This window comes from Salmo trutta, chromosome 5 (assembly GCF_901001165.1).
Source record: "Salmo trutta chromosome 5, fSalTru1.1, whole genome shotgun sequence".
Lineage (NCBI taxonomy): Eukaryota > Metazoa > Chordata > Actinopteri > Salmoniformes > Salmonidae > Salmo > Salmo trutta.
In genome coordinates this window covers 55773759-55796479 of record NC_042961.1, presented here as the reverse complement: position 1 = coordinate 55796479, position 22721 = coordinate 55773759, and the positions used below count along the sequence as shown (strand labels likewise).

The window sequence follows — 22721 nt, the reverse complement described above, 5'->3', positions numbered from 1 at the left end:
AAACAGCGGTTGACATGCTTCGACATGACATGCTTCAAAGTACCGAAATGGAATATTTAGAATTTTTTTGTCACGAAACGCGTCGGCACCCTTATTTACCCTTCGGATAGTGTCTTGAACGCACGAACAAAACAGAGGATATTTGAACATAACTATGGATTATTTTGAACCAAACCAACATTTGTTATTGAAGTAGAAGCCCTGGGAGTGCATTCTGACGAAGAACAGCAAAGGTAATAACATTTTTCTTATAGTAAATATGACTTTGGTGAGGGCTAAACTTGGTGGGTGTCTAAAAAGCTAGCCCTGTGATGCCGGGCTATCTACTTAGAATATTGCAAAATGTGCTTTCACCGAAAAGCTATTTTAAAATCGGACATAGCGAGTGCATAGAGGAGTTCTGTATCTATAATTCCTAAAATAATTGTTATGTTTTTTGTGAACGTTTATCGTGAGTAATTTAGTAAATTCACCGGAAGTTTGCGGTGGGTATGCTAGTTCTGAACGTCACATGCTAATGTAAAAAGCTGGTTTTTGATATAAATATGAACTTGATTGAACAAAACATGCATGTATTGTATAACATAATGTCCTAGGGGTGTCATCTGATGAAGATCATCAAAGGTTAGTGCTGCATTTAGCTGTGGTTTTGTTTTTTGTGACATTATATGCTAGCTTGAAAAATGGGTGTCTGATTATTTCTGGCTGGGTACTCTGCTGACATAATCTAATGTTTTGCTTTCGTTGTAAAGCCTTTTTGAAATCGGACAGTGTGGTTAGATTAACGAGAGTCTTGTCTTTAAAATGGTGTAAAATAGTCATATGTTTGAGAAATTGAAGTAATAGCATTTCTAAGGTATTTGAATAACGCGCCACAGGATTCCACTGGCTGTTACGTAGGTGGGACGATTTCGTCCCACATATCCTAGAGAGGTTAATAAAGAAGATGAGTATACACGTTCCCGCTGCACCTTGGTCCAATCCTTACGACGCCCATTACATTGACAGTACATGTTAGAGCAAAAACCAAGCAAGGAGGTTGAAGAAATTGCCTGTAGAGCTCCCAGACAGGATTGTGTCGAGGCTCAGATCATGGGAAGGGTACCAAAAGGCCTCTTTGAAGGTCCCCAAGAACATAATGGCCTCCATCATTCTTAAATAGAAAAAGGTTGGAACCACCAAGACTCTTCCTAGAGCAGGCTGCCCGGCCCAACTGAGCAATCAGGGGAGAAGGGCCTTGGTCTGGGAGGTAACCAAGAACCTGATGGTCACTTTGACAGAGATCCAGAGCCACTGTGGGGATGGGAGAACCTTCCAGAAGGACAACCATCTCTGCAGCACTCCACCAATCAGGCCTTTATGGCAGAGTGGCCAGACTGAAGCCACTCCTCAGTAAAGGGCACATGACAGCCTGCTTGGAGTTTGCCAAAAAGCACCTAAAGGACTCTCAGACCATGAGAAACAAGATTCTCTGGTCTGATGAAACCAAGATTGGGAATGTTTTTCAGCGGCAGGGACTGGGACACTAGTCAGGATTGAGGGAAAGATGAACGGAGCAAAGTATAGAGAGATCCTTGATGAAAACCTGCTACAGAGCGCTCAGCACCTCAGACTGGGGCGACGGTTCCCCTTTCAACAGAACAATGCACACAGCCAAGACAACACAGGAGTGGCTTCGGGATGAGTCTCTGAATGTCCTTGTGTGGCCCAGCCAGAGCCCCAACTTGAACCTGAATGAACATATCTGGAGAGACCTGAAAATAGCTGTGCAGCGATGCTGCCCATCCAACATGACAGAGCTTGAGAGCATCTGCAGAGAAGAATGGGAGAAACTACGCAATACAGGTGAGCCAAGCTTGCAGCGTCATACCAAAGAAGACTTGAGGCTGTAATCGCTGCCTAAGGTGCTTCAACAAAGTACTGAGTAAAAGGTCTTTGGCTATGCCGAATTAAGTGATATGACATGCTATCCTATAAAATACTTTCTCTGTAATTAATATCACCTGGTTCGCTAATCATGTAAATGTAATTAACTAGAAAGTCGGGACACCACGGAAGAGTGTTTATAGAGCCGTTATCTTCCGAATAAACTCTTAAAGACTTTAATATTTTACATCGATAGCAGTCAATATTAATCGTCACCTTATTTTCAGTCTCATAATGAAAGTTGTAAATTCTTGGTTATCTTCACGAACCCTGGCTAACAAGTTGAATCAGCAATACAAAATTCGGTTTAATTATTTATTTACTAAATACCTAACTAATCACACAGAATTACATATACACAGAATACAAATTATGTCATACAGAAAACGACCCTGGTGGACGGAGCCGACATGGCGGCTTGTTACACAAAGAAAGGGGGTTGGGCTTGAATGAAAGAGTGGGAAGACTGAGGAACAAAAGAAACAGCAGCTATGATATTGTAAATACATTATCGTGTGCAATCTAAATTACCGCCCATTTGGAAAAGGAAAATGCAATAAATATTTACTCTGAGCTGCGCTTCGGTAGGTTGGTCGTAGATGCTGGCCGGGTTGGCCAACAGATCTTCCTGTCCTCGGAAGAATGTCTCTGGTGGTAAATTGGATACGTGGTGGTATCTTTGTCGTGTGTTAGACTGGATCCGTCGTCCGTCCTTTCCTAGCCCACGTCTACAGCGTCCGCTGCTAACTCAACGGCTAGGAAGTATCACTTCTGTAGTGAATAAGCATTCAAAGTTCATACCATTCACAACCAAAGCTTACGCCGAGGTTGGCTTAGTTCTGTACTTGACATGTGTGTCCTTTTAACGCAGAGGCTGCAGACCTCACGTAGTGGAACCCTGGTTACATTGTGTCATTGTCTTATATAGTGGCGAGGGGAGAAGGGTGTGTTTTATCATTTATAACCCCTGTCTCTTCACAGGGGCGGGCCTGCCTCTTTGCTTGACATCATAGGAAAATCAAAAGAAATCAGCCAAGACCTCACAAAACAATTATAGACCTCCACAAGTCTGGTTCATCCTTGGGAGCAATTTCCAAACGCCTGAAGGTACCACGTTCATCTGTACAAACAATAGTATGCAAGTATAAACATCATGGGTGCACGTAGCCGTCATACTGCTCAGGAAGGAGATGCGTTCTGTCTCCTAGAGATGAACATGCTGTGGTGTGAAAAGGGCAAATCAATCCCAGAACAACAGCAAAGGACCTTGTGAAGATGCTGGAGGAAACAGGTACAAAAGTATCTATATCCACAGTAAAACGAGTCCTATATCGACATAAAGGCCGCTCAGCAAGGAAGAAGCCACTGCTCCAAAACCGCCATAAAAAAGCCAGACTACGGTTTGCAACTGCACATGGGGACAAAGATTGTATTTTTTGGGAGAAATGTCCTCTGGTCTGATGAAACAAAAATGGGGGAGGCAGCATCATGTTGTGGGGGTGCTTTGCTGCAGGAGGGACTGGTGCACTGCACAAAATAGATGGCATCATGATGAAAGAAAAGTATGTGGATATATTGAAGTAACATCTCAAGACATCAGTCAGGAAGTTAAAGCTTGGTCGCACATGGGTCTTCCAAATGGACATTGACCCCAAGCATAGTTCCAAAGTTGTGGCAAAATGGCTTAAGGACAACAAAGTGAAGGTATTGGAGTGGCCATCACAAAGCCCTGACCTCAAGCCCATGGAAAATTTGTGGGCAGAACTGAAAAGGCATGTGTGAGCAAGGAGGCCTACAAACCTGACTCAGTTACACCAGCTCTGTCAGGAGGAATGGGCTAAATTCACCCAACTTATTGTGGGAAGCTTGTGGAACGCTAATTGAGTATATGTACACTTCTTCCCCACTGGGAATATGATGAAAGAAATAAAAGCTGAAATTAATAATTCTCTCTGCTAGTTGAATCAATTGGCAAAAAATTCAAAAAACCTGTTTTTGCTTTGTCATTATGGGGTATTGTGTGTAGATTGATGAGGGATTTAAAAAAAAAAAAAAAAATTTTAGAATAAGGCTGTAACGTAATAAAATGTGGAAAAGTAAACATTTCACATTTCACATTCTTAAAGTAAAGTGGTGATCCTAACTGACCGAAGACAATGAATTTTTACTAGCATTAAATCTCAGGAATTGTGAATAACTGAGTTTAAATGTATTTGACTAAGATGTCTGACTTCAACTGTACTTTCCGAATGCACTGTAGTGCACTACTTTTGTAAAAGTAATCTTTAAGGACATTCGGGACACATATAATGCATAACACAGTAAATCGCTTATAACTTTCTCATGATATAACATTTAAAGTATTCTAATACAAAAATTCATCACTTCAATCAAGAGATATCACTTTTTTGCATGGGTTGCATCTCAATCCACAGGTGGCCGAGCTACAGTGGTATTTGTCAGATCATGAGACAGATCGAAAATCGGTATTCTCACGGAAACGTCTGTAGCGTCTGAACGGTTATGAATCTATGGAAAGGGGAGACTCTCACGAACACTATGGTATTCTCCGTTTTGCTCTACGACCCCCACAAGTGTCACGAGACTCGTTTGAAGTCGGTAACACTGATGTGCCAACTTCTGTCTGTAGTGTACGAACCGTTTGAGCTACAAACTAATATGACCCCACTAATGAAAGGGGAGACTGTCCTGAACACAAGTGTCACTTGACTCGTCTGAAGGTAATTCATACAAACAAATGGATGTATGGAGGTAGTTTTGTGTCCCAAAAAGTATGTGGACACCAGCTCATCGAACATCTCATTCCAAAAGTTGGTCCCCCCTTTTCCTGCTATAACAGCCTCTACTCTTCTTTAAAGGCTTTCAACTAGATGCTGGAGCATTGCTGCGGGGACTTGCTTCCATTCAGCCACAAGAGCAATAGTGAGGTCTGGCACTGATGTTGGGCGATTAGGCCTGGCTAACAGTCGTGTTCCAAATCATCCCAAAGGTGTTCGATAGAGTTGAGGTCAGAGCTCTGAGCAGGCCAGTCAAGTTTATCTACACCAATCTCGACAAACCCTTTCTGTATGGACCTCGCTTTGTGCACAGGGGCATTGTCATGCTGAAACAGAAAAGGGCCTTCCCTAAACTGTTGCCACAAAGTCATAAGCACAGAATCGTCTTGAATGTCATTGTATGCTCTAGCATTAAGATTTCCTTTCACTGGAAATACGGGGCCTAGACCGAACCATGAAAAACAGCCCCAGACCATTATTCCTCCTCCACCAAACTTTACAGTTGGCACTATGCATTGGGGCAGGTAGCATTCTCCTGACATCCGCCAAACCCAGATTCATCCGTCGGACTGCCAGATGGTGAAGCGTGATTCATCACTTCAGAGAACGCGTTTCCACTGCTCCAAAGTCCAATGAAGGCATGTTTTACACCCCTCCAGTCGACGCTTGGCATTGCGCATGGTGATCTTAGGATAGTGTGCGGCTGCTCGTCCATGGAAACCCATTTCATGAAGCACAGACGAAATGGACATCGTTTTCATCAAGCCAGGTTCTTTCTATGGTGCTACCCGTTCCAGGGTTAAGACCGTAACCATGACTTGAAAATGAGCCGGAGCTGAGATCACAAAACAAAAGGTATTTTGGTTTCAGTGCGTTTTCTTTAAAGAAAATGTTTATAGCCTATCAATGTGTAGGCATACTGTGTAATAAAATAGATAATTAAATAAAGGTTAAATAAAAATAGTGTACTAAAAACGTGAATGTGTTTTTGCAGAGTATACAACCATGGGGACTATTTTGCTAAACGGCCCTAAACCGTTTCGCATGCATTGTCAATGTGGTTCGTAAACCAACCTGAGTGTAATATAATTCTGGCCACATGTTGACTCAGTGGCGCTTCTCCATGCAGGGCGTGGGGAGGGACGCACACTCTGTAAACCGGAATAGGTGCATCACCGGCCACTGAGCTAGCAAGCTAAAGTTAGCTAGTTAGTCACAGAAATGTACGTTCAGCCTGTTAATTATTTCAGTCCAATTTGACTTATCTTCCGAAGTCAGCATGGCTTAACATGGTTAATTTCGTTTTTTGACCTCGACATTGTTGCTGGATAGATACTTTCATAGCTAATGCTAACCACGGTAACGGCGCTAGCTAACCTCATATTTGGATGCCGCCCTCACCCTAGTTCCCGAGAGAGAACAGCATACAACAATATAGCCTTGTCACTACTAGTTGGTTGACATGGGGTGCAGTAGATTACAGTACAACATTACTAAATGATAACAATGTAGCCTTGTGACCAGCTAGTAGTAGTTTGATGGGGTAGGGTACAGTATACAGCAACAATAGCCTTCCTACTGTTTTGTTATTCGTTGGGTCCATTGACAAAATTGTGTTATTTTTGACTTGGTCAAATAAGATAATGGTAGTGTGAACAATCACTAGATATGTGTGTGGTTTGGTGGCAGATTTTCTAAAGAAAATAGACATATACAGTATATCATCAACAATTGTCAATCAGATGAGATACACAGCTAACCCATATGGAATTTCATTCGTTCAGAAATGTGGACACTAATTATTGCTAATATTCCATTTCTCTAGGCTCCATTCCCAAACCTGAAGCCCCCTGTCCCCAGCAGGAAAGACCAGGAGAAAAGTGTTGGCTTAAGGTACAACTTCCTATTGAGGAAATGTAAGGCAACTAAATGTCATATTTAGAGTTACTGACATGAATAGAAGCATATACAAGCAATCTATCAAATGTCTTTTATAAAGCCCCTTTTACATCAGCAGTTGTCAAAGTGCTTATACAGGTACCTGGCCTAAAACCCCAAAGAGCAAGCAATGCAGACGTAGAAGCACTGTGGCTAGGAAAAACTTCCTAAAAGGCAGAAACCTAGAGAGGAACCAGGCTCTGAGGGGTGGCCAGTCCTCTTCTGGCTGTGCTGATGGATATTATAAAAGAGTACAGCCATTTAGCCAGATTATTCTTCAAGATGTTCAAATATTCATAGATGACCAGCAGGATCCAATCATAATAATCACAGTGGTTGTAGAGGGTGCAATAGTTCAGCACCTCAGGAGTAAATGCCAGTTGGCTCTTCATAGCTGAGCATTTAGAGGTTGAGACAGTAGGTCCGGTAGAGACAGGTTCAAACAGCGGGTCTGGGACAAGGTAGTACCTCTGGTGAGCCTTGAGCAGGTCAGGGTTCCATAGCTGCAGACAGAAACAGCAGAGACTGGATCAGCAGCATGACTAGGTGGACTGGAGACGGGGACAGCCAGGAGTCGTCAGGCCAGGTAGTCCTGAGGCATGGTCCTAGAGCTCATGTCCTGCATCCTTTATTTAACTTGAGTGTAGACTAAGCCATAGAGGTTTGTAACTTCACATGATTTAGCCTACTTGTCAATCCAGATCTGAATATTTGATATCCTTTTTACTGTACACTGTTAGTAATTTTTCCCAAAGCTAATCACTGAATGGCCTACTACAAGGATGTGGTCAGGTCAAGTCATAATAACACAGAACACACACATATCAGATTGCAAGGGCAAGTACAATGAGCAGTTGGGAAAATGAAGTCTGCTGTGTGGGTTGCCAAACACACACAAATGTAATTCATTTGTTGTATTGTATTTATTATGTATCCCCATTAGCTGGTGCCAAGACAGCAGTTACTCTTCTCCAGGTCCAGCGAAATTAAGGCAGTTATACAATTTTAAAAACATTACAATACATTCACAACACATTAAGTGCGTGTCCTCAGGCCACTACTCTACTACCACAAATCTAAAACACAAAATCTTGTGTACGTGTGTGTACAGTGCATATGTTATCGTGTGTGTATATACATGTCTCTCCACAGTCCCCACTGTTCCACAAGGTGTATTTTTGTCTGGTTTTTAAATCTAATTTTACTGCTTGCATGAGTTACTTGATGTGGAATATAGCTCCATGTAGTCATGGCTGTATGTACTACTGTGCGCCTCCCATAGTTTGTTCTGTTTAGGTTAGTGTGTAGTCAAGGCTTTGTCATTAAAATTATATTGTGCCTATTTTTCAGATCTGCCAACCTGTGGGTGTCAGGTAACCATCTTTCCTCCATGAAGTGGCATGCTGGAACGTCCAGAGGCTTGTAGACCTGAAGCAGTGTGATGTGGTCCAGGTATTTATCAAACACACACACACTCTGTTTTGTTGTATAATTATTTTAACGCTTGAAAATTGTTCCTCTCTCTTTTAGATCTGACACCCCTATTAGGTCAACCAGTCTTAACAGCTGCAGTCGTCTGCCCCTGCACCTGCTACACGGGCCACGAAAGGTGATACAGGTAATTATCACATACATGTATACACACATGCACACTCTCCCTCACTTGGGGCTCCATTTAATCACATCCGCTTCAGCCAACATCTGCATAGCGGTTGTTTTGGCGGTGTCTGAGGTAGAACTGTAGAACAAGCTGTCATATCCACAAGCGTCTCCTGGCATTATACCTAACGTGGACATTGCCATTGGCTTAACAGAAATCTCATGCAGCCCTGTTTACAAGTTAGAACACTGGAATTTGAGATGTAATCTACACCTCGATTTGGCTGATAGAAATCCTCTTTATTTAGTTGAATGATTTTGAATTTGAGCATCATTATTTCTATGTAACTTACACTTTCTCGTTCTGAACTTATAACGTGAATAGGACGGTGTGGGGCTGCTGCTCACCGATTTGACAGATCCAACTCAGTTACACCTCGGACTAGAGGTCAACCGATTTAATTAGGGCCGATTTCAAGTTTTCATAACAATCGGTAATCGTCATTTTTGGACGCAGATTATGGCCAATTACATTGCACTCCACGAGGAGACTGCGTGGAGGCTGACCACCTGTTACGCGAGTGCAGCAAGGAGCCATGGTAAATTGCTAGCTAGCATTAAACTTATCTTATAAAAAACAAATCAATCTTAACATAATCACTAGTTAACTACACATGGTTGATGATATTACTAGTTTAACTAGCTCGTCCTGCGTTGCAAATAATCAATGCGGTGCCTGTTAATTTATCATGGAATCACAGCCTAATTCGCCAAACGGGTGATGATTTAACAAGCGCATTTGCAAAAAAAGCACTGTCGTTGCACCATTGTACCTAACCATAAACATTAATGCCTTTCTTAAAATCAGTACACAAGTAAAAAAAACAACAAAAAAAAATGCATATTTAGTTCAAAGAAATTCATGGTAGCAGGCAATATTAACTAGGGAAATTGTGTCACTTCTCTTGCCTTCTGTGCAACAGAGTCAGAGTATATGCAGCAGTTTGGGTCGCCTGGCTTGTTCCGAACTGTGTGAAGACCATTTCTACCTAACAAAGATCGTAATTAATTTGCCAGAATTTTACATAATTATGACATAACATTGAAGGTTGTGCAATGTAACAGCAATATTTAGACTTATGGATGCCACCCGTTCGTTAAAATACAGAACGGTTCCGTATTTCACTGAAAGAATAAACGTTTTGTTTTCGAAATGATAGTTTCCAGATTTGACCATATTAATGACCTAAGGCTCGTATTTCTGTGTGTTTATTATATTATAATTAAGTCTATGATTTGATATTTGATAGAGCAGTCTGACTGAGCGGTGGTAGGCAGCAGCAGGCTCGTAAGCATTCATTCAAACAGCACTTTCCTGCATTTGCCAGCAGCTCTTCGCAATGCTTGAATCACAGCGCTGTTTATGACTTCAAGCCTATCAACTCCCGAGATTAGGCTGGCAATACTATAGTGCCTATAAGAATATCCAATAGTCAAAGGTATATGAAATACAAATGAAATAGAGAGAAATAGTCCTATAATAATTACAACCTAAAACTTCTTAACTGGGAATATTGAAGACTTATGTTAAAAGGAACCACCAGCTTTCATATGTTCTCATGTTCTGAGCAAGGAACTTAAATGTTAGCTTTTTTACATGGCACATATTGCACTTTTACTTTCTTCTCCAACACTGTGTTTTTGCATTATTTAAACCAAATTGAACATGTTTCATTATTTATGAGACTAAATTGAGTTTTGTTTATGTATTATATTAAGTTAAAATAAAAGGGTTAATTCAGTATTGTTGTAATTGTCATTATTACAAATATCTATATATTAATCGGTATCGGCTTTTTTTGGTCCTCCAATAATTGGTATCGGCGTTGAAAAAAATCATAATCGGTCGACCTCTACCTCAGACACCGCCAAAACATCAGCTATGCGGGTGTCAGCTATTACCGCTTAACACTTGATCTGATTGAATCCAGGCCTTACACTCATTCAGTCTGTTTAGTTGTATGATTATTGTCAGTTAAGAAAATTGTGCCTCTTTTAGATCTGCCACCCCCAGCAGTTCAGCTGCAGTCACGGAATTCCCCTGCTGTGGTATTTTATTTACCGGCTGCACCAGTTACCACTACACTGGCTGCGAAGGGAGAAACTTTCGAGTATTCCCAGATGGATACAGGTAATTCAGAATTGTATTGCATATGCTCAGTCACACCAACAGATGTACACACAGACAGACCTGTTGTTGATAAGTATACTTACTGTCATTTTGTGCAGCTCTCTTTCAGATCTGCCATGTTCTCCACCACTGCCTGACAGCCTCACCCAGAAGACACTGGGCCTATCAAGACTGACAAAGCAGAGAAGGGTGGCTGACAAGGAAAAATAAAACGAAACATGTGCGCACACACACACTATCCACAATGTACAGTGGGGGGGAAAAGTATTTGATCCCCTGCTGGTTTTGTACGTTTGCCCACTGACAAAGAAAGGATCAGTCTATAATTTTAATGGTAGGTTTATTTGAACAGTGAGAGTCAGAATAACAACAAAAAAATCGAGAAACTCATGGCAAAAATGTTATAAATTGATTTGCATTTTAATGAGGGAAATAAGTATTTGAACCCCTCTCAATCAGAAAGATTTCTGGCTCCCAGGTGTCTTTTATAAAGGTAACGAGCTGAGATTAGGAGCACACTCTTAAAACCTGTTTGGTATAGGGGGCAGTATTTTCACGGCCGGATAAAAAACGTACCTGATTTAATCTTGTTACTACTCCTGCCCAGAAACTAGAATATGCATATAATTAGTAGATTTAGATAGAAAACACTCTAAAGTTTCTAAAACTGTTTGAATGGTGTCTGTGAGTATAACAGAACTCATATGGCAGGCCAAAACCTGAGAAGATTCCATACAGGAAGAGCCCTGTCTGACAATTTGTTGTCCTTCTGTTGCATCTTTATCGAAAATACAGCATCTCTGCTGTAACGTGACATTTTCTAAGGCTTCCATTGGCTCTCAGAAGGCGCCAGAAAGTGGAATGACGTCTATGGGCGAAAAAAAAGCAGGAGTTTTTGTGAGTGGTCAGGCAGGGAACAATGACACTGGAGTGCGTGTGCACGAGACGACTCCATGTTTTTCTTTCAGTCTATGAATGAATATAACGTCGCCCTGTTGGAATATTATCGCTATTTTACGAGAAAAATAAAAATGGATTTTTAACAGCTTTTGACATGCTTCGAAGTACGATAATGGAATATTTTGAATTTTTTAGTCACGAAATGCGCCCGCGCCTCACCCTTCGGATAGTTACCTGAACGCACAAACAAAACAGAGCTATTTGGATATAACTATGGATTATTTCGAACCAAAACAACATTTGTTGTTGAAGTAGAAATCCTGGGAGTGCACTCTGATGAAGAACAGCAAAGGTAATACCATTTTTCTTATAGTAAATCTGAGTTTGGTGAGCACCAAACTTGGTGGGTGTCAAATTAGCTAGCCTGTGATGGCCGAGCTATCTACTCAGAATATTGCAAAATGTGCTTTCGCTGAAAAGCTATTTTTAAATCTGACACCGCGATTGCATAAAGGAGTTCTGTATCTATAATTCTTAAAATAATTATGTTTTTTGTAAACGTTTATCGTGAGTAATTTAGTAAATTCACCGGAAGTTTGCTGTGGGTATGCTAGTTCTGAACATCACATGCTAATGTAAAAAGCTGTTTTTTGATATAAATATGAACTTGATTGAACAAAACATGCATGTATTGTATAACATAATGTCCTAGGAGTGTCATCTGATGAAGATCATCAGAGGTTAGTGCTGCATTTAGCTGTGGTTTTGGTTTTTGTGACATATATGCTTGCTTTGAAAATGGCTGTGTGATTTATTTTTGCCAGGGTACTCTCCTGACATAATCTAATGTTTTGCTTTCGCTGTAAAGCCTTTTTGAAATCGGACAATGTGGTTAGATTAACGAGAGTCTTGTCTTTAAAATGGTGTAAAATAGTCATATGTTTGAGAAATTGAAGTTATAGCATTTTTAAGGTATTTGTATTTCGCGCCACGCTCTACCATTGGATATTGGTGAGGCGTTCCTGTCCCTAGCAGGTTAAAGGGAGTGCTCCTAACCGCAGCTTGTTACCTGTAAAAAAGACACCTGTCCACAGAAGCAATCAATCAATCAGATTCCAAACTCTCCACCATGGCCAAGACCAAAGAGCTCTCCAAGGATGTCAGGGACAAGATTGTAGACCTACACAAGGCTGGAATGGGCTACAAGACCATCGCCAAGCAGCTTGGTGAGAAGGTGACAACATTTGGTGCGATTATTCACAAATGGAAGAAACACAGAAGAACTGTCAATATTCCTTGGCCTGGGGCTCCATGCAAGCTCTCACCTCGTGGAGTTGCAATGATCATGAGAATGGTGAGGAATCAGCCCAGAACTACACGGTAGGATCTTGTCAATGATCTCAAGGCAGCTGGGACCATAGTCACCAAGAAAACAATTGGTAACACACTACACCGTGAAGGACTGAAATCCTGCAGCGCCCACAAGGTCCCCCTGCTCAAGAATACATATACAGGCCCGTCTGAAGTCTGCCAATGAACATCTGAATGATTCAGAGGACAACTGGGTGAAAGTGTTGTGGTCAGATGAGACCAAAATGGAGCTCTTTGACATCAACTCAACTCGCCGTGTTTGAAGGAGGAGGAATGCTGCCTATGACCCCAAGAACACCATCTCCACCGTCAATCATGGAGGTGGAAACATTATGCTTTGGGGGTGTTTTTCTGCTAAGGGGACAGGACAACTTCACCGCATCAAAGGGACGATGGACAGGGCCATGTACCGTCAAATCTTGGGTGAGAACCTCCTTCCCTCAGCCAGGGCATTGAAAATGGGTCATGGATGGGCATTCCAGCATGACAATGACCCAAAACACACGGCCAAGGCAACAAAGGAGTGGCTCAAGAAGAAGCACATTAAGGTCCTGGAGTGGCCTAGCCAGTTTCCAGACATTAATCCCATAGAATATCTGTGGTGGGAGCTGAAGGTTCGAGTTGCCAAACGTCAGCCTCGAAACCTTAATGACTTGGAGAAGATCTGCAAAGAGGAGTGGGACAAAATCCCTCCTGAGATGTGTGCAAACCGGTTGGCCAACTACAAGAAACGTCTGACCTCTGTGATTGCCAACAAGGGTTTTGCCACCAAGTACTAAGTCATGTTTTGCAGAGGGGTCAAATACTTATTTCCCTCATTTAAAATGCAAATTTTATAACATTTTTCACGTGTGTTTTTCTGGATTCTTTTCTGGTTATTCTGTCTCTCACTGTTCAAATAAACCTACTATTGAAATTATAGACTGATCATTTCTTTTTAAGTGGGCAAACGTACAAAATCAGCAGGGGATCAAATACTTTTTTCCCCAACTGTAAATCAGTTGTAATAACTTGTTTATTTTATTTGAGGAAAATATCTGCAATAAAGTACATTCACACTTAAAGCAATGTCTTTGGTTTATTGGATATTTCTCCGACTACAATGTGTGACCAGAAGGAAATCGGCAGACCTGCAACCCTTGGACTGTGTCCAGGTTTTGTCATCTGGAGCTGAAAAATAGAGATGGGGAGGAAGAGTGCAGTTTAAAGGTTTATCATTAATAACTGACACAATTCTATAATGAATACATATTAGAATAATAATACATAAGTGACCAATAGTTACTGTATTGTGATTGTTAAGTGTTTTATTTACTCAACAAGTAGTGCCCCAAGGAGGGATCCAACCTTGTGTCAAAAGCGGCAGAAAAGGTCAAATAAGGTCACAAATTTCCATTACGGCTATACACAACTGGCGCACGACTGGGATTCTTTAGCTAAATAGCCCAGTACTGTAGCCTACTCCCGACCGTCACGTTGTACAGCGCCATATTTTCCGTTCCATCCTGACGGAAACCCAGAGTTTTTCTTGGACTAGAAACGCCATATCAAATTAAGAAACATTTCTCAAAATCAGTCCCATATACCATGTTCTTACAAAAGGTTTTCAATTCTCTAGTACAGCCACTATTGAAGGCTATCAAATGCTTCTCAAAGATGTCCTCTGGTGGTCAAACTAGCTAGCTAGCATTAATGGCTGACACTTAAATAATGTGCCATGGAATTCTCTGTCACCATGCAAGCTGTGCTGCAGTATGCTACAACTTTTAAACCACTGTACCAAGAAATGATCTAACAAGTGTTACCAGAAGTTGCTTACTGGCATGATAGTGTTGGAATGTAGTTTCTTCTTCCTTGTTCAACTGTAATTACTGTAACTGCCAGAGACTGAATGTACATCCCAAGTGGCACACTATTTATTATTTTATCTTTATTTAACTATGCAAGTCAGTTAAGAACAAATTCTTATTTTCAATGACAGCCTAGGAACAGTGGGTTAACTGCCTTTTTCAGGGGAACAACATATTTTTACCTTGTCAGCTCGGGGATTCAATCTTGCAACCTTCCGGTTACTAGTCCAACACTCTAACCACTAGGCTACCTGCCGCCCCTATAGGTAGCGGCTACCTGCCGCCCCTATAAGTAGTGCACTATATAGGGAATAGGGTGCCATTTGGGATGCCTCCCGACAGAGAAAATCAAAAGAGAAACGTATGCATATCAGTTGAGGAGCTCACAGAAGCCTCAACACTAAGACAAGCAGCAACCATTTTGGTAAGACATTTTCTATTATTCTATAAAATATACATTGAAAGTACATGCACTTATCAGAATGTAAATGTACGGAAAAGTGAACACTGTCACTTACAGGTAATGTAAGCCTACTATATTGATAGAAAAATCACTCTCAGAAAAACTGCTTACTGTTCAGGATAACTTTTGTATAGAGACTTGACATGAATCAAGTTGTATTATTGATTAGTATTTAAATGTATATTTTAGATGAATAATTGTTTTATTTATTTAGAATTTGATTCATATTTTTCTCCCATGTATTAGGGAATACCAATACAACCATGGAACTTTGGGTGTTACTCTTAATATTTTCAGGTTAGTATCTATCTCCTGTTTAGTTATTGTTGTAAAAATATATTCAATGTGAAGCTTAAGCAGAAATGTGACTCACCACCCGAATTCGGTCCTATGCAGCAAATTTGAAATGGTATTTTTTTACATTGGATAAAAGTAGAGACTCAGAGCTATAAAATGTAATATCATACACTGCACAGTTGATGAGCAATGGGAAAGTAATCCTGCTTTGAATGTTGATAAACTTGTAACCCCACATTTAAGAAAATGGTCTGTGAATGTTTTGGTACGGTACGCCTACTGGAGAGCTCTTCTTTATCTACACCCACTCAGCATTGTTCACACACTCTTAAGCCTTATCCCCACACATCTCTTTAAGGATTCACAGTGTAGTAAACTATGCAAGAAAGATAGCTAACAGTAACTTGCAATGAAAAATGACTTTCTGATCAAGTTAGAAACGTATAAAATCTGATAATGTAATTAGACTATTAGCTGTATACATGGATGAACAATGCTTCTTCCTCTATGTCATGGTTGCCCTTAGTTAGAAAATGTGATCAGAAGACAAGTTTTATACAACAGCCTTCTGTGTTCCCTTTTGGACTCTCAGCATTTGGCAATCATCTCACTGCTTCCACTGATTTCATAAATTCGGTCAACTTCTTCCGTGACAACGACACAGTTTCTTCCCCACCACTGTCATCAGAAGACTATAATGTCTGGTTCAATGAAAATGTTTTGACGTAAGTCAGGGATTTCCTCATTGTCTGATTCATTTTCAGTATCAGAGAGAGTCAGCATGGCACGATCGTCCTCCAGAAAGTAGTCCAGCAAACACTTGTTCAGTTCTTCATTATATCTTTGTTTTTTTAAGTAGCCGTAGAAATGATTATCCACACATACTGAACAGCTCATGTAATAGATAAGACCGTGCTACATGGCAGACCAATCCAAACTCATCTCTCAGCATGTCCAGCCCATCCATTTATCTCAGCCAATCATTGCTAGTGGGAATGTGCCTGTATTTTACTAGGCTGGTAATTGAAATTTTTTATTCGTATTTAAAGATGGCATATACGTTAATTATTAAGGCACATGAAAGAACACGTCCCAGAAGGCATTTCTCCCAAAAAATGCATTATGATAAATAAAAAAAAAAAAAAAAACATTCAAATGCCTCTCCTGTGAAGTAGTGACATGCGACATAAGCCCAGCTTCTTGAAACGAGTCACAAAAGGAATGGTTATATGGAATTTCAGGCAAATGCCAGATGGGCTGGTCCATCTTCAAGCCAATGGGCCTATTTAAATTGTTTTTAGTTTTTTGCCCAGGATGTGGTGATCTTGAGGGAAAAACATGGGCTGACGTTTTGGAAATGCCAATTTCTGGTGCCTAGGATTAAGGTATTGTTATACTTAATAAAAATTGTAATTTTTTTTTTTCAGGAATAGGCAGCCTTTGCTCTGCAACAAGCACAACCTTAGATCCTAATATGACAACAACAACTGAGGCTCCTACTACGACAACCGAGGCTCCTACTACGACAACCGAGGCTCCTACTACGACAACCGCGGCTGCTACCACGACAACCGCGGCTCCTACCACGACACCCGCGGCTCCTACCACGACACCCGCGGCTGCTACCACGACAACCGCGGCAGCTACCACGACAACCGCGGCAGCTACCACGACAACCGCGGCTGCTACCACGACATCCGCGGCTGCTACCACGACAACCGCAGCTCCTACAACCGCAGCTCCTACTACGACAACGGCAGATCCTACTACGACAAGCGCAGCACCTACTACGACAAGCGCAGCACCTACTACAACAAGCGCAGCACCTACTACGACAACCGCAGCACCTACTACGACAACCGCAGATCCTACTACGTCAACCTCATCTCCTACTACGACAACCTCATCTCCTACTACGACAACCTCGGCTCCTACTACGACAACCGCGGCTCCTACCACGACAACCGAGGCTCCTACCACGACAACCGAGGCTCCTACCACGACAACCGAGGCTCCTACCACGACAACCGCGGCTCCTACCACGACAACCGCGGCTCCAACCACGACAACCGCGGCACCTACCACGACAACCGCGGATCCTACCACGACAACCGCGGATCCTACTACGACAACGGCGGATCCTACTACGACAACCTCAGCTCCTACTACGACAACCGCGGCTCCCACCACGACAACCACGGCTGCTACCACGACAACCGCAGCTCCTACAACCGCAGCTCTTACTACGACAACGGCGGATCCTACTACGACAACGGCAGCGCCTACTACGACAACCGCAGCACCTACTACGACAAGCGCAGCACCTACTACGACAAGCGCAGCACCTACTACGACAAGCGCAGCACCTACTACGACAACCGCAGATCCTACTACGACAACCGCAGATCCTACTACAACAACGGCGGCTCCTACTACGACAACCTCATCTCCTACTACGACAACCTCGGCTCCTACTACGACAACCGCGGCACCTACCACAACAACCGAGGCTCCTACCACGACAACCGAGGCTCCTACCACGACAACCGCGGCTCCAACCACGACAACCGCGGCACCTACCACGACAACCGCGGCTCCTACCACGACAACCGCGGCTCCTACCACGACAACCGCGGCTCCTACCACGACAACGGCGGATCCTACTACGACAACGGCGGATCCTTCTACGACAAGCTCATCTCCTACTACGACAAGCTCATCTCCTACTACGACAAGCTCATCTCCTACTACGACAAGCTCATCTCCTACTACGACGACCTCGGCTCCAACCACGACGACCGCGGCTCCAGCCACGACGACCGAGGCTCCTACCACGACGACCGCGGCTCCTACCACGACGACCGCGGCTCCTACCACGACAACCGCGGCTCCTACTACGACAACCGCGGCACCTACCACGACAACCGAGGCTCTTACCACGACAACCGAGGCTCCTACCACGACAACCGCGGCTCCAACCACGACAACCGCGGCACCTACCACGACGACCGCGGCACCTACCACGACAACCTCATCTCCTACTACGACAACCGCGGCTCCAACCACGACAACCGCGGCTCCAACCACGACAACCGCGGCTCCTACCACGACAACCGCGGCTTCTACCACGACAACCGAGGCTCCTACCACGACAACCGAGGCTCCTACCACGACAACCGAGGCTCCTACCACGACAACCGAGGCTCCTACCACGACAACCGAGGCTCCAACCACGACAACCGCGGCTCAAACTACGACAACGGCGGCTCCTACTACGACAACGGCGGCTCCTACTACGACAACGGCGGCTCCTACTACGACAACGGCGGCTCCTACTACGACAACGGCGGAACCTACTACGACAACGGCAGATCCTACTACGACAACGGCAGCGCCTACTACGACAACGGCAGATCCTACTACGACAACTGCAGCACCTACTACGACAACCGCAGCACCTACTACGACAACCGCAGCACCTACTACGACAACCGCAGCTACTACGACAACCGCAGCACCTACCACGACAACCGCGGCTCCAACCACGACAACCGCGGCACCTACCACGACAACCGCGGCACCTACCACGACAACCTCATCTTCTACTACGACAACCTCATCTCCTACTACGACAACCGCGGCTCCAACCACGACAACCGCGGCTCCAACCACGACAACCGCGGCTCCTACCACGACAACCGCGGCTCCTACCACGACAACCGAGGCTCCTACCACGACAACCGAGGCTCCTACCACGACAACCGAGGCTCCTACCACGACAACCGAGGCTCCAACCACGACAACCGCGGCTCAAACTACGACAACGGCGGCTCAAACTACGACAACGGCGGCTCCTACTACGACAACGGCGGCTCCTACTACGACAACGGCGGCTCCTACTACGACAATGGCGGCTCCTACTACGACAACGGCGGAACCTACTACGACAACGGCGGATCCTACTACGACAACCTCGGCTCCTACTACGACAACCTCGGCTCCTACTACGACAACCGCGGCTCCTACCACGACAACCGCGGCTGCTACCACGACAACGGCGGCTGCTACCACGACAACCGCAGCTCCTACAACCGCAGCTCCTACTACGACAACGGCAGATCCTACTACGACAACGGCAGCGCCTACTACGACAACGGCAGATCCTACTACGACAACTGCAGCACCTACTACGACAACCGCAGCACCTACTACGACAACCGCAGCACCTACTACGACAACCGCAGCTACTACGACAACCGCAGCACCTACTATGACAACGGCGGCTCCTACTACGACAACGGCGGCTCCTACTACGACAACCTCATCTCCTGCTACGATAACCTCATCTCCTACTACGACAACCGCGGCTCCTACTACGACAACGGCGGCTCCTACTACGACAACCTCATCTCCTACTACCACAACCGAGGCTCCTACCACGACAACCGAGGCTCCTACCACGACAACCGAGGCTCCTACCACGACAACCGAGGCTCCTACCACAACAACCGCGGCTCCTACCACGACAACCGCGGCTCCTACCACGACAACCGCGGATCCTACTACGACAACGGCGGATCCTACTACGACAACGGCGGATCCTACTACGACAATGGCGGATCCTACTACGACAACCTCATCTCCTACTACGACAACCGCGGCTCCTACCACGGCAACCGCGGCTGCTACCACGACAGCCGCAGCTCCTACAACCGCAGCTCCTACTACGACAACCTCGGTTCCTACCACGACAACCGAGGCTCCTACCACGACAACCGAGGCTCCTACCTCGACAACCGAGGCTCCTACCTCGACAACCGCGGCTCCTACTACGACAACCGCGGCACCTACTACAACAACGGCGGCTCCTACTACGACAACCGAGGCTCCTGTCACGACAACCGCGGCTCCTACCACGACAACCGCGGCTCCTACCACGACCCCCGCGGCTCCTACCACGACACCCGCGGCTCCTTACACGACAACCGCGGCTCCTACCACGACAATGGCGGATCCTACTACGACAACGGCGGCTCCTACCACGACAACCGCGGCTCCTACCACGACACCCGCGGCTCCTACCACGACACCCGCGGCTCCTTACACGACAACCGCGGCACCTACCACGACAATGGCGGATCCTACTACGACAACGGCGGATCCTACTACGACAACCTCATCTCCTACTACGACAACCGCGGCTCCTACCACGACATCCGCGGCTGCTACCACGACAACCGCAGCTCCTACAACCGCAGCTCCTACTACGACAACGGCAGATCCTACTACGACAACGGCAGCGCCTACTACGACAACGGCGGCTCCTACTACGACAACCTCATCTCCTACTACGACAACCTCGGCTCCTACCACGACAACCTCGGCTCCTACCACGACAACCGAGGCTCCTACCACGACCACCGAGGCTTCTACCACTACAACCGAGGCTCCTACCACGACAACCGCGGCTCCTATCACGACAACCGCGGCTCCTACCACGACAACCGCGGCTCCTACCACGACAACCGCGACTCCTACCACGACAACGGCGGATCCTATTACGACAACGGCGGAACCTATTACGACAACGGCGGTTCCTACTACGACAACCGCGGCTGCTACCACGACAACCGCAACTCCTACAACCGCAGATCCTACTTCGACAACGGCAGCGCCTACTACGACAACGGCAGATCCTACTACGACAACCGCAGCACCTACTACGACAACCGCAGCACCTTCTACGACAACCGCAGCACCTACTACGACAACCGCAGCACCTACTACGACAACCGCAGCACCTACTACGACAACCTCGGCTCCTACCACGACAACCTCGGCTCCTACCACGACAACCTCGGCTCCTACCACGACAACCGAGGCTCCTACCACGACAACGGCGGATCCTATTACGACAACGGCGGATCCTACTACGACAACCTCATCTCCTACTACGACAACCGCGGCTCCTACCACGACAACCGCGGCTGCTACCACGACAACCGCAGCTCCTACAACCGCAGCTCCTACTACGACAACGGCAGATCCTACTTCGACAACGGCAGCGCCTACTACGACAACGGCAGATCCTACTACGACAACGGCAGCGCCTACTACGACAACGGCAGCGCCTACTACGACAACGGCAGCACCTACTACGACAACCGCAGCACCTACTACGACAACGGCGGCTCCTACTACGACAACGGCGGCTCCTACTACGACAACCTCGGCTCCTATTACGACAACCGCGGCACCTACTACGACAACCGCGGATCCTACCACGACAACCGAGGCTCCTACCACGACAACCGAGGCTCCTACCACGACAACCGAGGCTCCTACCACGACAACCGCGGCTCCTACCACGACAAACTCATCTCCTACTACGACAACCTCATCTCCTACTACGACAACCTCGGCTCCTACTACGACAACCGCGGCTCCAACCACGACAACCGCGGCTCCTACCACGACAACCGCGGCTCCTACCACGACAACCGCGGCTCCTACCACGACAACCGAGGCTCCTACCACGACAACCGAGGCTCCTACCACGACAACCGAGGCTCCTACCACGACAACGGCGGATCCTACCACGACAACCTCATCTCCTACTACGACAACCTCATCTCCTACTACGACAACCTCATCTCCTACTACGACAACCACAGCTCCTACTACGACAACCTCGGCTCCTACTACGACAACCTCGGCTCCTACTACGACAACCGCGGCTCCAACCACGACAACCGCGGCTCCTACTACGACAACCGCGGCTCCTACTACGACAACCGCGGCTCCTACTACGACAACCGCAGCTCCTACTACGACAACCGCAGCTCCTACTACGACAACCGCAGCTCCTACTACAACCGCAGCTCCTACTACGACAACCGCAGCTCCTACTACAACCGCAGCTCCTACTACGACAACCGCAGCTCCTATTTTGATAACCGCAGCTGCTAGTACGACAACCGCAGCTCCTACAACCGCAGCTGCTACCACGACATCCGCAGCTGCTACTACGACATCCGCAGCTGCTACTACGACATCCGCAGCTGCTACTACGACAACCGCAGTTCCTACTACGACAACCGCAGCTCCTACTATGACAACCGCAGTTCCTACTACGACAACCGCAGCTCCTATTTTGACAACCTCAGCTGCTAGTACGACAACCGCAGCTCCTACAACTGCAGCTCCTACTACAACATCCGCAGCTGCTACTACGACAACCGCAGCTCCTACAACTGCAGCTCCTACTACGACAACCGCAGTTCCTACAAGAGCCACAACTGCTGCTCCTAATTTGACAACAACCGTTCATAACACAACAATGACAGCTCTTGCTACGGCAAAAGCGCTTCTAAGTACGACAACTAGTG

At 45.6% G+C, this 22721-nt stretch overlaps 3 long non-coding RNA genes across 6 annotated transcripts; 1 reads left to right on the top strand and 2 right to left on the bottom strand.

Annotated features, from left to right (window-relative positions):
• The first annotated feature begins 5848 nt into the window (after nucleotides 1-5848).
• On the top strand, nucleotides 5849-10659 carry LOC115194614 (uncharacterized). 4 transcript variants are annotated; one of them, XR_003878409.1, is made up of 6 exons: nucleotides 5849-5947; nucleotides 6550-6617; nucleotides 8013-8114; nucleotides 8193-8280; nucleotides 10321-10452; nucleotides 10551-10659. It is a non-coding gene; the product is annotated as an uncharacterized LOC115194614 (long non-coding RNA). The 4 variants fall into 4 exon arrangements; XR_003878411.1 differs by having other exon boundaries at nucleotides 6550-6640; XR_003878412.1 differs by having other exon boundaries at nucleotides 5862-6083; nucleotides 6550-6640.
• Nucleotides 6701-10669, bottom strand: LOC115194621 (uncharacterized). The gene is made up of 2 exons (XR_003878419.1): nucleotides 10536-10669; nucleotides 6701-7165 (listed from the first exon to the last, which is right to left on the bottom strand). It is a non-coding gene; the product is annotated as an uncharacterized LOC115194621 (long non-coding RNA).
• Nucleotides 10670-13778: 3109 nt separating this feature from the next.
• Nucleotides 13779-15748, bottom strand: LOC115194615 (uncharacterized). The gene is made up of 2 exons (XR_003878413.1): nucleotides 15410-15748; nucleotides 13779-13893 (listed from the first exon to the last, which is right to left on the bottom strand). It is a non-coding gene; the product is annotated as an uncharacterized LOC115194615 (long non-coding RNA).
• Nucleotides 15749-22721: the final 6973 nt, after the last annotated feature.